Source organism: Choloepus didactylus, chromosome 19, assembly GCF_015220235.1.
Source record: "Choloepus didactylus isolate mChoDid1 chromosome 19, mChoDid1.pri, whole genome shotgun sequence".
NCBI classification, from domain to species: domain Eukaryota; kingdom Metazoa; phylum Chordata; class Mammalia; order Pilosa; family Megalonychidae; genus Choloepus; species Choloepus didactylus.
Genome location: NC_051325.1, coordinates 20,677,212 through 20,693,481, shown reverse-complemented (window position 1 = coordinate 20,693,481; position 16,270 = coordinate 20,677,212). Strand labels below are relative to the sequence as shown.

Sequence of the window (16,270 nt, the reverse complement as noted above, 5' to 3'; positions counted from 1 at the left end):
TAGAAGAGCATAAAGAAGACATTGCAAGACTAAATAAAAAAACAGATGATTTTATGGAAATTAAAGAAACTGTTGACCAAATTAAAAAGATTCTGGATATTCACAGTATGACACTAGAGGAAGTTAAACAATGAATCAGGGACCTGGAAGATGACAGAATGGAAAATGAAAGCATAAAAGAAAGAATGGGGAAAAAAATCGAAAAAATTGAAATGGACCTCAGGGATATGATAGATAATATAAAACGAAGTGGGAGGACTTACACTCCCTGACTTTGAAGCTTATTATAAAGCCACAGTTGTCAAAACAGCATGGTACTGGCACAAAGACAGACATATAGATCAATGGAATCAAATTGAGAATTCAGAGATAGACCCCCAGATCAATGGCCAACTGATCTTTGATAAGGCCCCCAAAGTTAATGAACTGGGTCATACTGGTCTTTTCAACAAATGGGGCTGGGAGAGTTGGATATCCATATCCAAAAGTATGAAAGAGGACCCCTACCTCACACCCTACACAAAAATTAACTCAAAATGGACCAAAGATCTCAATATAAAAGAAAGCACCATAAAGCTCCTAGAAGATAATGTAGGAAAACATCATCAAGACCCTGTATTAGGTGGCCACTTCCTAGACTTTACACCCAAAGCACAAGCAACAAAAGAGAAAATAGATAAATGGGAACTCCTCAAGCTTAGAAGTTTCTGCACCTCAAAGGAATTTCTCAAAAAGGTAAAGAGGCAGCCAACTCAATGGGAAAAAATTTTTGGAAACCATGTATCTGACAAAAGACTGATATCTTGCATATATAAAGAAATCCTACAACTCAATGACAATAGTACAGTCGGCCCAATTATAAAATGGGCAAAAGATATGAAAAGACAGTTCTCTGAAGAGGAAATACAAATGGCCAAGAAACACATGAAAAAATGTTCAGCTTCACTAGCTATTAGAGAGATGCAAATTAAGACCACAATGAGATACCATCTCATACCAATTAGAATGGCTGCCATTAAACAAACAGGAAACTATAAATGCTGGAGGGGATGTGGAGAAATTGGAACTCTTATTCATTGTTGGTGGGACTGTATAATGGTTCAGCCACTCTGGAAGTCAGTCTGGCAGTTCCTTAGAAAACTAGATATAGAGATATCCTTCGATCCAGCGATTGCACTTCTCGGTATATACCCGGAAGATCGGAAAGCAGTGACACGAACAGACATCTGCAAGCCAATGTTCATAGAAGCATTATTCACAGTTGCCAAGAGATGGAAACAACCCAAATGTCCTTCAACAGATGAGTGGATAAATAAAATGTGGTATATACACACAATGGAATACTACACGGCAGTAAGAAGGAACGATGTTGTGAAACATATGACAACATGGATGAACCTTGAAGACATAATGCTGAGCGAAATAAACCAGCCACAAAAAGACAAATATTATATGCTACCACTAATGTGAACTTTGAAAAATGTAAAACAAATGGTTTATAATGTAGAATGTAGGGGAACTAGAGATAGAGAGCAATTAAGGAAGGGGGAACAATAATCCAAGAAGAACAGATAAGCTATCATGGGTAAATTTAACATTCTGGGAATGCCCAGGAATGATTATGGTTTGTTAATTTGTGATGGGTATAGTAGGACCAAGTTCACAGAAATGCTGCTATATTAGGTTACTTTCTTGGGGTAGAGTAAGAAAACGTTGGAAGTAAAGTAGTCATCTTAGGTTAGTTGTCTTTTTCTTACTCCCTTGTTATGGTCTCTTTGAAATGTTCTTTCATTGTATGTTTTTTTTTCATTTTTTTAAAATTTTTTTATTTTTCATGCAGTTGATTTAGGAAAAAAAAAGTTTAAAAAAAAAAAAAAAAAGGAAAAAAATATACAGAGCCCCCTTGAGGAGCTGGTGGAGAATGCAGGGGTATTGTCCTGCCCTACCTCGATGGTTGCTAACATGCCCACAAACATAGGGGATTGGTGGTTTGATGGATTGAGCCCTCTACCACGGAATTTGCCCTTGGGAAGACTGTTGCTGCAAAGGAGAGGCTAGGCCTCCCTATAATTGTGCCTAAGAGCCTCCTCCCGAATGCCTCTTTGTTGCTCAGATGTGGCCCTCTCCCTCTAGCTAAGCCAACTTGAAAGGTGAAATCACTGCCCTCCCCGCTACGTGGGACCAGACACCCAGGGGAGTGAATCTCCCTGGCAACGTGGAATATGACTCCCAGGGAGGAATTTAGACCTGGCATTGTGGGATGGAGAGCATCTTCTTGACCAAAAGGGGGATGTGAAAGGAAATGAAATAAGCTTCAGTGGGAGAGAGATTCCAAAAGGAGTTGAGAGGTCACTCTGGTGGGCACTCTTATGCACAATATAGACAACCCTTTTTAGGTTCTAATGAACTGGGGTAGCTGGTGGTGGATAACTGAAACTATCAAACTACAACCCAGAACCCATGAATCTTGAAGACAATTGTATAAAGATGTGGCTTATGAGGGGGGACAGTGGGATTGCGGCGGGCCATAGGGATCACACTCACGTTTGTCTAGCTTGTAGATGGATGAGTGGAAAGGTGGGGGAAGGAAACAAACAAACAAACAAACAGACAAGGGCACCCAGTGTTCTTTTTTACTTTAGTTGCTCCTTTTCACTTTAATTATTATTCTGGTTATTTGTGTGTGTGTGTGTGGTAATGAGGGTGTCGGGGAGTGATTTTGGTAATGAATGTACAACTACGTAATGGTACTGTGAACAATCAAATGTACGATTTGTTTTGTATGACTGCATGGTATGTGAATATATCTCAATAAAATGAATAATAAAATAAAAGGGTAATTGAATTAAAAAAAAAAAAAAAGTAGGAGAGGCAGGATCCAAGATGGTGGCATAGAGAGGAGTGGAAGCTAAGTAGTCCCCCTGGAACAACAAAAAAAAAACTAGAAACAACCAGTAAATAATCCGGAATAACTGCAGGGGGAAAAACGTGACTGTCCACTCATCATACACTAACCTGAATTGGGAGGATTGCCGAGATCACAGCATAAAATCTGTAAGTAAGAACTGCAGATCCCAATCGGGATACCCCTCCCCCACAGCCTGAGCTACAAAGCCTCCTGGTGCCAGAGAGAAGCTTTCTCCCAGCAAGCGAATATAGCTCAGCTGAGCTCCAGCTGGGGTTTTACTTAGTGCGTGTGAACTGCTCACTACGAGGTACGAAACCCCAACAAGTAGACAGAGGCATTGGGTGACCACTGACCTTGGAGGGCCGGAGGGTCGCCTCGGACTAGTTCTGTTCCTTTTTTGACTCAATGGAGAAAGCCTCGGCCATTTTCAGTTCCCAGTTCTGTGACCCAGACAGGGGTTTGATACAGGCAGAGAGAGACCATTGAAATGCTAATGACCTCCCCCTAGGGCATCTATCTTCTCTAAGAGGAAAGGGGTGGGGCCCAGCTCTACTACCTGCCTTTCATTCAGAACTTACACCAGTCAAGAATTATAGGCTAATCTTTGTATCAAGCAGAGAGTGCCCCTGCACAGCCCAGTGGCCAGGGGGCTCCCCTTGAGGGATGACACGCACTAGTGATGTAGCACAGCCTTCCCTCAGCAGAGGTCCTGGAAGATCACAGCTGAGAACGGGGGCCCACTCAGAAAACCCAGGGACGCTACATCAAAGCCAGTGGTTTGTCAGTCAGTGACAGAGAAAATCTGGGGCAAAACTGAAATGAAGGCTTAGACTCTTGCAACCGCCTTGAATCTCCAAGAACACCTGGGAGGTCTGAATATTAAATCTTCCCTGCCTGCCTAACCACCCAGACACACGCCCCACATTCAGGGCGGACAGCTCCAACAACAAACCCAAACTGAGTTCACCAACTGAACCCCACAAAAATCATTTCCCCACACACCACAGAGACAGAGTTGGGGAGAAATGACTTGAGGGGTATAGGTGACTCGCAGATGCCATCTGCTGGTTAGCTGGAGAAAGTGTACGTCACCAACTTGTATTTCTGAAAAATTAGATTGGTATTTTTTTTTTTTTACAACTTGAAAGAACCCTATCAAGCAAAGCAAATGCCAAGAGGCCAAAAACAAGAGAAAATCTCAATGCATATGATAAAACCAAACAATATGGCAAACCCAATCCCAAACACCCAAATCAAAATATCAGAAGAGACACAGTACTTGGCACAATTAATCAAACAATCACAATCAAGGAATGAAAACATGGCACAGGATATAAAAGACATGAAGAAGACCATGGAGCAGAATAAAAGGGACATGAAGAAGACCCTAGAAGAGCATAAAGAAGAAACTGCAACATTAAATAAAAAAATAGAAGATCTTATGGAAATAAAAGAAATTGCTAGCCAAATTAAAAAGACTCTGGATACTCATAATACAAGATTAGAGGAAGTTGAACAATGACTCAGTGTCCTAGAAGTCCACAGAACAGAAAATGAAAGAACAAAAGAAGAATGGAGAAAAAAAATCTAAAAAATCGAAAAGGATCTCAGGGATATGATAGATAAAATAAAACGTCCAAAGTTAAGACTCATTGGTGTCCCAGAAGGGGAAGAGAAGGGTAAAGGTCTAGAAAGAGTATTCAAAGAAATTGTTGGGGAAAACTTCCCAAATCTTCTACACAATATAAATACACAAAGCATAAATGCCCAGCAAACCCCAAATAGAATAAATCCAAATAAACCCACCCCAAGTCATATTCTGATCACATTCTCAAATACTGAAGAGAAAGAGCAAGTTCTGAAAGCAGCAAGACAAAAGCAATTCACCACATACAAAGGAAACAACATAAGACTAAGTTGTGACTACTGAGTGGCCACCATGGAGGCGAGAAGGCAGTGGCATGACATATTTAAAATTCTGAGAGAGGAAAATTTCCAACCAAGAATACTTTATGCAGCAAAACTCTCCTTCAAATTTGAGGGAGAGCTTAAATTTTTCACAGACAAACAAATGCTGAGAGACTTTGCCAATAAAACACCTGCCCTACTTCAGATACTAAAGGGAGCCCTACCAACAGAGAAACAAAGAAAGGAGAAAGAGATATAGAGAATTTTAACAGACATGTATAGAACCTTACATTCCAAATCACCAGGACACTCATTTTTCTCTAGTGACCACGGATCTTTCTCCAGAACTGACCATGGGCTGGGACATAAAACAAGCCTCAATAAATTAAAAAAAAAACAAACAAGCAAAAAGAAAAAAAAACAATTGAACATATTTAAAGCACAATCTCTGACCACATGGAATACAAGTAGAAGTCAATAATTTTTGAATTGTAAGTCCACTATTTAGTTAGTACATGATATAAAATACACAAACTCTAATGACAAATCAGTGGTTTTGAACTCAATGTAAAATATGTAATTTTTTAAAAGAACTATATAAAGGTGGGGGAATGGAGGAGTAGAGGTACATAGTTTATGTGTCCTATTGAAATTAAGTTGGTACCAAAGAAAAACAAACTTGTTATGGATTTAAGAGTTTAATTTTAAGCCCCACAGTAAACACAAAGAAATTATTAGAAAATATGACCATAGAGATGAAAAGTAGAGTATGGGTTACGAGAAGTGGGAGAAGGGGCAATGGGAAGTTAAGAAACGAGTGTAGGGTTGCTGTCTGAGGTGAAGGGAAATTTCTAGTAATGGATGGTGGGAAGGAGATAGCATTACAACATTCTAAATGTGATTAATCCCACTAATGGAAGGCTAGGGAGGGGATAGAAGGGGAAGATTTAGGCTGTATATATGTTTCCACAATTGAGGAAAAAAAAAAAAAAGGCAGTCTAAATAGATGACAATTGAATGCCAAGGATGACCCTGGATGGGATCTCAGGATGGAGGACAGGAGGCTCAAAGGGACACAGTTGAGACATATGGAAAAGGAAATATAGAATGTAAGCTTTGTATCATTGATGAATCTCTTTACTTCTTAGCTGCGCTTAATGGGATTGTATAAAAGAATGCTCTTGTTCATGGAAATTGTATATGTGAATTATAGTGTTTGTTCAAGGATGTGTGCAGCTAGCTCTCATATGTTCAGAAGACAGAGCAATAGAAGATAGATAGGGAGAGAGAGAGGGAGGGAGGGAGGGAGGGAAGGCGGGAGGGAAAGAAATAGCAGTGTGGCAACATATTAAAGTTAGTGGATCAGGGTATTGGGGGGGGTCAGGGAATGCTGGAGTTCTGTGTATGGGGTTTGTATTGTTTTTGCAACTGTTCCTATAACTTTGAATTTATTCCAAAAAAAAAGTGTAAAAAAAAAAAAAAAGGAGAGCTCTTTCCCATCTTGGAAGACGGTGGGTAAAAAGGCTGTGAAGCCGGCTACTACGGACAAGAAACCTGAGGCCAAGAAAGCTGATGCCAGAGGCAAGATTAAGAAGACTAGCTTCAAGACCAAAAAGCACAAAAAAGGGAAGCCTCTCTGCAGCCGAAACCCAGTTCTCATCAGAGGAACTGGCAGATATTCCCGATCTGCAATGTATTCCAGAAAGGCCATGTACAAGGGGAAGTATTCATCAGCTAAATCCAGGATTGAAAAGAAAAAGAAGAAGGTTCTTGCTACTGTCACAAAACCTGTTAGTGGTGACAAGAGGTACCAGAGTGGTTAAACTTCGCAAAATTCTTAGATATTATCCTACTGAAGATGTGCCTCCGAAGTTGTTGAGCCATGGCAAAAACCCTTCAGTCAGCAAGTGAGAAAGATGTGATCCAGCATCACTCCCAGGACCACTCTGATCATCCTCACTGGTCGTCACAGGGGCAAGAGAAGCCACTGGGCAGTGGCTTGCTACTTGTGACTGGACCCCTGGTCCTCAATCGAGTTCCTCTGCGTAGGGCACACCAAAAATTTGTCACTGACACCTCCACCAAAATTGACTTAAGTGGCATGAAAATCCCAAAACATCTCACTGATGCTTACTTCAAGAAGAAGCAGCTGCATAAGCCCAGACACCAGGAAGGTGCGATCTTCAACACAGAGAAAGAGAAATATGAGCTTACTGAGTAGTGCAAGTTGATCAGAAAACTGTGGACTCACGACTTATGCCAAAAATCAAAGCTGTTCCTCAGCTCCAAGGCTATCTGTGTTCTGTTCTCTTTCACAAATGTAGTTTATCCTCACATATTGGTGTTCTAAACTTATTGCAAAGAACCGAATTAAATAACTATTAAAAAAAAAAAAAAAAAAAAAAAACAGTACAAGAAGCTTATGGTGCTCTCTCTGGCCCTCCCCAACCCACTCCCAAGTGTTGTGTGGGGTTTAGCCTATAATCCCATTGTGGATCCCTGGCCATATTCTGGAGCAGAGTAACCCCTACATGCATACTGCAGGGACTGTATGCTGGTGCCAATCTATGGGTGTTAACCCAAAAGACTAAACCAGGAAACTCCTTTCTGGCTGGACCACCCAGAACTTGACCTAATGGCAGAGGAAGTTTACATATAGCCTGTAGATAACTGTGCCGGTTTGGAATGTATTACGGCCCCCAAAACACCATTATCTTTGATGCGATCTTGTGGGATCAGATTGATTAATCTTTTTGATTAAGGTGTGATCTTTTGATTGGATGTTTCCATGGAGATAAGACTTACCCAACTGTGGGTGATGACTCTGGATAATGTCCATGGAGGTGTGGCCCCGCCCATTCAGCATGGGCCTTGATTAGTTTACTGGAGTACTGTATAAGTTCAGACAGAAGGAGCAAGCTTGCTATAGCCAAGAGGGACATTCTGAACAATGCCCAGGAGCTGAAAGGAGCTGCAGATGAGAGACAGTTTGAAGACAGCCGCTGAAAGCAGCCTCTTGCTCCAGAGAAGCTAAGAGAGGACAAATGCCCCAAGAGCAACTGAGGGTGACATTTTGAAAAGGAGCTGCAGCCTACAGAGGAACGTCTTGGGAGAACGCCATTTTGAAACCAGAACTTGGGAGCAGATGCCAGCCACATGCCTTCCCAGCTAACAGAGGTGTTCCAGATGCCACTGGCCATCCTCCAGTGAAGGTACCCAATTGTTGATGCATTACCTTGGACATTTTATGGCCTTAAGACTATTAACTGTGTAACCAAATAAACCCCCTTTATAAAAGCCAATCCATTCCGGCAGCATTAGCAAACTAGAACAACAACTAAAGAAGTGTAAGAAACAATTAAGTCAAAGCAGCCTGGGGCAAATGACTACCTGCTTTAAGTAATACAACAGAGCACCTGGGAGGGGGAGAAAGTCTATTTCACAGGGGTTACAGTGGGATTTCAAATACCTGTAAACAGGGGATTTCCTAAAGCCATAGCCAAGCACAACCCCCAGACAAGGGATATGCTCTGAAAAGAGGAAGAGGATTATGCACTTCACATTCCCCTTGTGCTGATCTTCTTGTTAAGAGAACTAAACTCTCAAGAAGAGTTATCAGCCAATGAAGAGCTAATATGCAAAGATATGAAAGGTATATTTTGCCTTGGTTTGCTTTTGTTACTACCTGACGCTCAAGAAAGTCTCAGTCAAATCACTAGCGGAATACAAACAAGGAACAGCCAACTCTGGAACTAAATCCCAGAGTAAACACTTAAAAATTAAAATGTACAGTATGCAACAAAAGATTGTAAGACAAAGAAACAGGATATGGCCTATCCAAAGGAAAAAGACAAAAATCCAAAAATACATCAATGAATAGACTTTGGATATACCAGACAAAGACTAAAAAACAACACTCAATATGCTTGAGGAGATAAAGGAAAACACAGAAAAAGAAATAAAGGATACGAGAAAAACAATGAATAAAATGTATAATAATCTCAAAAAAGATATCGAAATTTCAAAAAGGAATCAAACTGAAATAATGTAGTGGAGGACCATAGTAACTGAAATGAAAAATTCCCCAGAGGGTTTCAACAGCAGATTGGAGGTGGCAGAAGAAAGTATCAGTGAACTAAAAGATAAGACAACTGAAATTATTCAGGCTGAAGAACAGAAAGAAAAAAGAATGAAAAACAGTGAGCAGAGCCTAAAATACCTGGGGAACATCATCAAGTGCACCAATATAAGAATTATGGGAATCCCAGAAGGAGAAGAAAAAGAGAGAGGTAAAAGGAATATTCAAAAACTATTGGCAGAGCACTGTAGCTTTGTAATATGCTTCAAAGTTAGGTACTGTGAGACCTCCCACTTCATTCCTATTTCTCAATATATTTTTGGCTATTCGGGGCATCCTGCCCTTCCAAATAACTTTGGTTATTGGTTTTTCTATTTCTGTAAAGTAAGTTGTTGGGATTTTAATTGGTATTGCATTGAATCTATAAATCAGTTTAGGTAAAATTGCCATCTTAATTATATTTAGTCTTCCAATCCATGAACATGGTATGTTCTTAAATTTTTTTAGGTCCTGTTCCATTTCTTTTAGCAGTTTCTTATAGTTTTCTGTGTAAAGGTGTTTTGTGATCTTGGTTGAGTTTATTCCTAAATACTTGAATCTCTTGGTTGCTATTATAAATGGAACTTTTTTCTTGATTTTCTCCTCTTGTTGCACATTACTCCCTACACAATGGGAGACAATATTTGGAAACCACATTATCAGATAAGGGTTTAATGTCCCGAATATATAAAGCAATCCTACAACTCAATAAAAGAAAGACAAACAACCCAATTAAAAAATGGGCAAAAGACATGGACACTTTTCCGAAGATGAAATACAAATGGCTCAAAAACATATGAAAAAACGCTCAACTTCACTGGCTATTAGGGAAATGCAAATCAAAACCACAATGAGATATCATCTCATACCTATCAGATAGCCATTATCCAAAAAACATAAAATTACAAGTGCTGGATAAGATGTGGAGAAGGAAGCACACTTATTCATTGCTAGTGTGAATGTAGAATGGTGCAACCACTCCGGAAGACAGCGTGGAGGTTCCTCAGGAAGCTAAGTATAGATCTGCCATATGACCCAGCTATTCCATTGCTAGGTATATACTCAAAGGAACTGAAAGTTAAGACACAAACGGACATCTGTAACCCAAGGTTTACTGCAGCACTATTCATGACTGCCAAGAGATGGAAGCAGCCCAAATGTCCATCAATGGACGAGTGGATAAACAAACTGTGGTACATACACATGACGGAGTATTATGCAGCTGTAAGACAGAACAAAGACATGGAATATATAATAACATGGATGAACCTTGAAGACATTATGTTGAGTGAAGTTGGCCAGAAACAAAAGGACAAATGCTGTATGGTCTCACTAATATGAACTAACATTAATGAGTAAACTCTGAGAGTTAAAAGCTAGTAACACAGGCTACCAGGAGAGAGAAAGAGGGTAGAGCTCAGGCATTTGAAGCTGAAGGACTACAGAAATGTTCAGCAGGATTGATTGTATAGATCCTGAAATACATAGCATAATACTGTGTTATGGTAGCACAATATTATAAGTACATGGAACAAAGATGTCTGTGATAAAAGCTGAAAGAGGTGGGACAGGGGAATGTAGGACACCAGAGGTAAACACAGATGATGAAGACTGGGACTGTATAACTTAGCAAAAACTGGAGTGGTCAATAACTGTTGCTAAATCTACAAATATAAAAATGATCTCACAGATGGGAGAACAAATGAATGTTAAACATGCAGAGTGTTGAAAAAGGGATGGTATTTTGGAAAAAACATAATGAAAGCAAACTGGAGTCTATGGTCAACAGTAACATTCCAATATGCTTCCACTAAATGTAACAAAGGCAATATACCAAAGTTAAATGTGTATGAAAGGGGGATATGAGGGAGGGATGTGGGATTCTCAGTGGTGGTGTTTTCTGTCCTTTACTATTGTATTGTATGATATTTTTATTTTTATTTTTATTATATTTTTTACTATTCACCAAAAAAAACAACAAAAAAAAACTTTTTCATAATAACCAATATGTTCACGTGCTGACTGTGGTGATAAATGTTCAACTATGTGATGATGCCGCAAACAACTGAATGTACACTGTGGATGGTTGTATGTTATATGACTATATCTCTATAAGATTGTAGGGAAAAAATATAAATAGAGGTAAAAGTGCTGCAGAGACTCTGGGAAGATGGGGGCATAGAGAGAAGTGGAAGACTTAGTCTCCCCCAGAACAATTAATAAATGAACAAAAAACCAGTAAATAACCTGGAAAAACAGCGGGGAGACAAAAGTGACTGTCCACTCATCATACACCAAACTGAATTGGGAGGAATGCCTGAGATCACAGCATAAAATCTGTAAGTAAAACTGCGGACCCGCGCTGAGAGCCGAGAGCCTAGAGCTGAGAGCCCCTCCCTCACGGAAGCCGTGCCGTGCACTCTCTCAGCCCAGCTCCAAGTGAGGTTTTAATATTAACTGCTCAATACAGACAGTGAATCCTCAACAAGCAGACAGAGGCTTTTGGTGACAACTGACCTTGGGAGAATCCGGGGACATATCTGTCTCAGGATAGGGAGCCCAGAGGACCGGGTGGTATCCCTGGCTGAGGGGTGAACCTGGGAGTTTTTCTGTCTGTCTCTCTCTCTCTGTGGAGAAAACCTCAACTGTTCTCAGCCCGCAAGGTGTTGTAGTAAAGACAGCCTCAAGACATTCTGCATTCTGAAACGAGCTGAGAGTGCACCGCGGCACGGCACGGTGGCCCAGGGCTTCCCTTGAGGGATGGCGCGCACTGGTGATGTAGCACAGCATTCCCTTGGCAGAGCTCCTGGAGGATCGCGGCTGGGAGGGGGGACCTGCTCGGAGAACCCAGGGGCACTACGCCAGGTCCAGTGGTTTGTGGATCAGCGAGAGAGAGGCTCTGGGGCTGAACTGAAATGAAAGCTTAGACTCTTGTGGTGGCCTTGAATCTCCTGGAATCTGGGGGATTTGAACATTAGAACTGCCCTTCCTAACCCTGGCCACCAGTACACATGCCCCACATTCAGGGCGGACGGCTCCAGCAACACACCCAAACTCAGTTCTCCAACTGAACCCACAAGAACCATTTCCCCACACACCGCGGGAACAAGGTGGAGAACTGACTTGAGGGATATAGGTGACTCACAGACACCATCTGCTGGTTAACTAGAGAAAATGTACGTCACCAAACTGTCTCTGAAAAATCAAATCGATATCCTTTTTTTTGTTACAACTTGAAAGAGTCCTATCAAGCAAAACAAATGCCAAGAGGCCAAAAACAACACAAAATCTTAATGCATATGATAAAACCAGAAGACATGGAGAATCCAACTCCAAACACACAAATCAAGATTTTGGAAGAAACACTGTACCTCAAACAATTAATCAAAGAACTACAATCGAGGAATGAAAACATGGCAAAGAATTTAAAGGACATCAAGAAGACCATGGCCCAAAATATAAGTGACTTAAAGAAGACCCTAGAAGAGCATAGAGAAGACATTGCAAGAGTAAATTAAAAAATAGAAGATCTTATGGAAATAAAAGAAACTTTTGGCCAAATTAAAAAGACTCTGGATAGTCACAAGACTAGAGGAAGCTGAACAACATCTCAGTGTCCTAGAAGTCCACAGAACAAAAAATGAAAGAACAAAAGAAAGAATGGAGAAAAAAATAAAAAAAATCGAAATGGATCTCAGGGATATGAGAGATAAAATAAAACGTCCAAATTTAAGACTCATTGGTGTCCCAGAAGGGGAAGAGAAGGGTAAGGTGTAGAAAGAATATTCAAAGAAATTATTCGGGAAAACTTCACCAACTTTCTACACAATATAAATACAAAAAGCATAAATGCCCAGCGAACTCCAAATACAATAAATCCAAATAAACCACCCCAAGACATATTCTGATCAGACTGTCAAATACTGAAGAGAAGGAGCAAGCTCTGAAAGCAGCAAGAGAAAAGCAATTCACCACATACAAAGGAAACAACATAAGACTAAGTAGTGACTACTCAGCGGCCACCATGGAGGCAAGAAGGCAGTGGCATGACATATTTAAAATTCTGAGAGAGGAAAATTTCCAACCAAGAATACTTTATCTAGCAAAACTCTCCTTCAGATTTGAGGGAGAGCTTAAATTTTTCACAGACAAACAAATGCTGAGAGACTTTGCCAATAAAAGACCTGCCCTATGTCAGATTCTAAAGGGAGCCCTATCAACAGAGAAACAAAGAAAGGAGAAAGAGATATAGAGAATTTTAACGGACATATATAGTACCTTACATCCCAAATCACCAGGACACTCATTTTTCTCTAGTGATCACAGATCTTTCTCCAGAAGGGACCATAAGCTGGGACATAAAACAAGCCTCAAGAAATTTAAAAAAAAAAAAAATTGAACATACTCAAAGCACATTCTCCAACCACAATGGAATACAAATAGAAGTCAATAATTTTTTAACTGTAACTCCACTATTCACTTCCGACGTGATAAAAAATACACAAACTCTACGAACAAATCAGTGGTTTCGAACTCAATGTAAAATATGTAATTTTAGATAACTATATAAAGGTGGGGAATGAAGGATATAGGAACATAGTTTATGTGCCCTATTGAAGTGAAGGTGGTATCAAAGAAAAACAAGATTGATAGGGATTTAAGAGGTTAATTTTAAGCCCCACAGTAAACACAAAGAAATTATCAGAGAATATAACCATAGAGATGAAAGGTAGAGATTGGGTTAAGAGAAATGGGGGAAGGGGCTATGGGAAGTTAAGAAATGAGTGTAGGGTTGCTGTTTGAGGTGAAGGGAAATTTCTAGTAATAGATGGAGGGAAAGAGCATTACAACATTCTAAATGTGATTAATCCCACTAATGGAAGGCTAGGGAGGGGGTAGAATGGGAAGATTTAGGCTGTATATATGTTTCCACAATTGAAAAAAGAAAAAAAAAAAAGATAGTCTAACTAGACGACAAATGAATGCTAAGGATGAACTTGGATGTGATTGGAGGATAGAGGACAGGTGGCTCGAAGGGACACAGTTGAGACATAAGGAAAAGGAAATATAGAATATAAGCTTTGTATCATTGTTGAATCTCTTAAACTTCTTAGCTGCGCTTAATGGAATTACATGAAAGAATGTTCTTGTTCATGGGAAGTATATAAGTGAATTATAGTGTATGTTCAAGGATGTGAGCAGCTAACTCTCATATGTTCAGAAGACAGAGCAATAGATGATGGATTATAGGGAGGGAGGGAGGGAAAGAAATAGCGATGTGACAGCATGTTAAAGTTGGTGGATTGAGATATCAGGGGATGGGGGTCAGGGTATGATGGAATTCTGTGTATGGGGCTAGTATTGTTTTTGCAACTATTCACGTAACTTTGAATTTATTTCAAAATTTAAAAAAATGTAAAAAAAAGTGCTGGAGAAAACATGGAGAGAGGGATGTACATATTTACTGTTGATGAGGAGGCAGAATGGTGTAGCCTTTCTGGAGGTCACTGTGGTGGCTCCGCAAGAAGCTAAGTATGTGGGGCCATAAGGTCCTACAACCTCATTATGCGATATGTATTTGGAAGATCTGAGAGCAGAGACATGAATGGACATTTGCACATTTGTGTTTATGGAGGCAGTATTTGTGATTTGCAATGGGTAGAGGTGGCCTAAGGGTACACTGACTGAGGAAGAGAATGGTGAACTGTGGTGTATGCATACAATGGAATATCGAGCAACTATGAGAAGGAGTGAAGCTGTGAGACACATAACAAGGTGAATGGATCCTGTAGACAGCATGTTGAGTGGAGTACAACAGAAACAAAGGAAAACACTACAATGCCTCACCAATATGGACTAACTACAATGTGTGAACTCAGAATTGAATCTTAGAGCATAGCCTAACAGGGAAATGATTACTGTAATTGTCCCTAGATTGTAAGCTCTTACAGCAGTCAAATCTATTCCTGAATTGTAATGGCTATCTCCAAACTCTGAGATGTTGATCCCTTTAGTGTATAACCTGATTGGTCTCTGGAACACTGGGTATCTGTGTTACACCTGAAACTCAGCACTAGAGCTCGGCAGATATGAATATCAGTATTAATGCATAAAGCAACTGTTTAAAAAAAAAAAAAAAAGCTGAAATAGAGCCCAGACTTCAATTAAAGATACAAATAAAGCAGATCTCATTAAGACTAGAACAAATCGGGCCAAAGGGTAAAGGTTGAAACTGACTGTGTGTTAAAACTTCAACTTCCATGTGAGACCAAGGGAAGAGAGATTTTATTGGCGCAGGATCTATATTTTCTAAACAATACAACTTCTACAGTCAGTTTATTCAAACACTAGAATTACATGGAACTTTGAATAGGAAGTGAGCTATGGTAGGTCTGTACAGATTAGAATGAAATAGCAACACATCCTAAAGTAATCTGGGTGGAGAATAAAAATATATCTTCGGGGCCCCCCTGAAGACCTGAGAGAGGATGAAGAGATGCTGGACTTCCTCACCTGGACTGTTGCTGATGTTCTCATGGATATTGGGGACTGACGGCTTGATGTGCTGAGCCCTCTGTCTTGGGCCTGGCCCCTATGAAGCTGGTTGCTGCAAGGAGAGGCTAAACCTGCTTATAATTGTGCCTAAGAGTCTCCCCCTGAGTGCGTCTGTTGCTCAGACGTGGCCCTCTCTCTCTAACTAAGCCACCTTGGTGGGTGATCTCGCTGCCCTCCCCCCTATGTGGGACCTGACTCCCAGGAGTGTAAATCTCCTGAGCAATGCAGGATATTACTCCCAGGGATGAATCTGGACCCAGCATCGTGGGACTGAGAACATCTTCTTGACCAAAGGGGGATGCGAAATGAAACGAAATAAAGCTTCAGTGGCTGAGAGATTTCAAATGGAGTCGAGAGGTCACTCTGGTGGACATTCTTACGCATTATATAGATAACACTTTTTAGGTTTTAATATATTGGAATAGCTAGAAGTAAATACCTGAAACTACCAAACTCCAACCCAGTAGGCCTTGAATCTTGAAGACAACTGTATATTAATATAGCTTAGAAGGGATGACAGTGCGACTGTGAAAACCCTGTAGATCGCAATCCCTTTATCCAGTGTAGGATGGATGAGTAGAAAAACGGGGACAAAACATAAATGAAAAATAGGGGGGATGGAGGGGTGATTTGGGTGTTCTTTTTTATTTTTATTTTTTATTCTGATTCTAATTCTTTCTGGTGTAAGGAAAATGTTCAAAAATAGATTGGGGTGATGAATGCACAGCTATATGATGATACTGTGAACAGTTGATTGTATACCATGGATGATTGTATGGTAT

At 40.2% G+C, this 16,270-nt stretch overlaps 1 protein-coding gene and 1 pseudogene across 8 annotated transcripts in view; one reads left to right on the top strand and one right to left on the bottom strand.

Moving 5' to 3' along the window:
* The window catches only part of TASP1 (taspase 1), a 656,132-nt gene that overhangs the window by 526,031 nt on the left and 113,831 nt on the right, over positions 1-16,270 (bottom strand). The gene's annotated exons all lie outside the window — the stretch shown is intronic.
* On the top strand, positions 2,566-7,166 carry LOC119515941 (annotated as a pseudogene).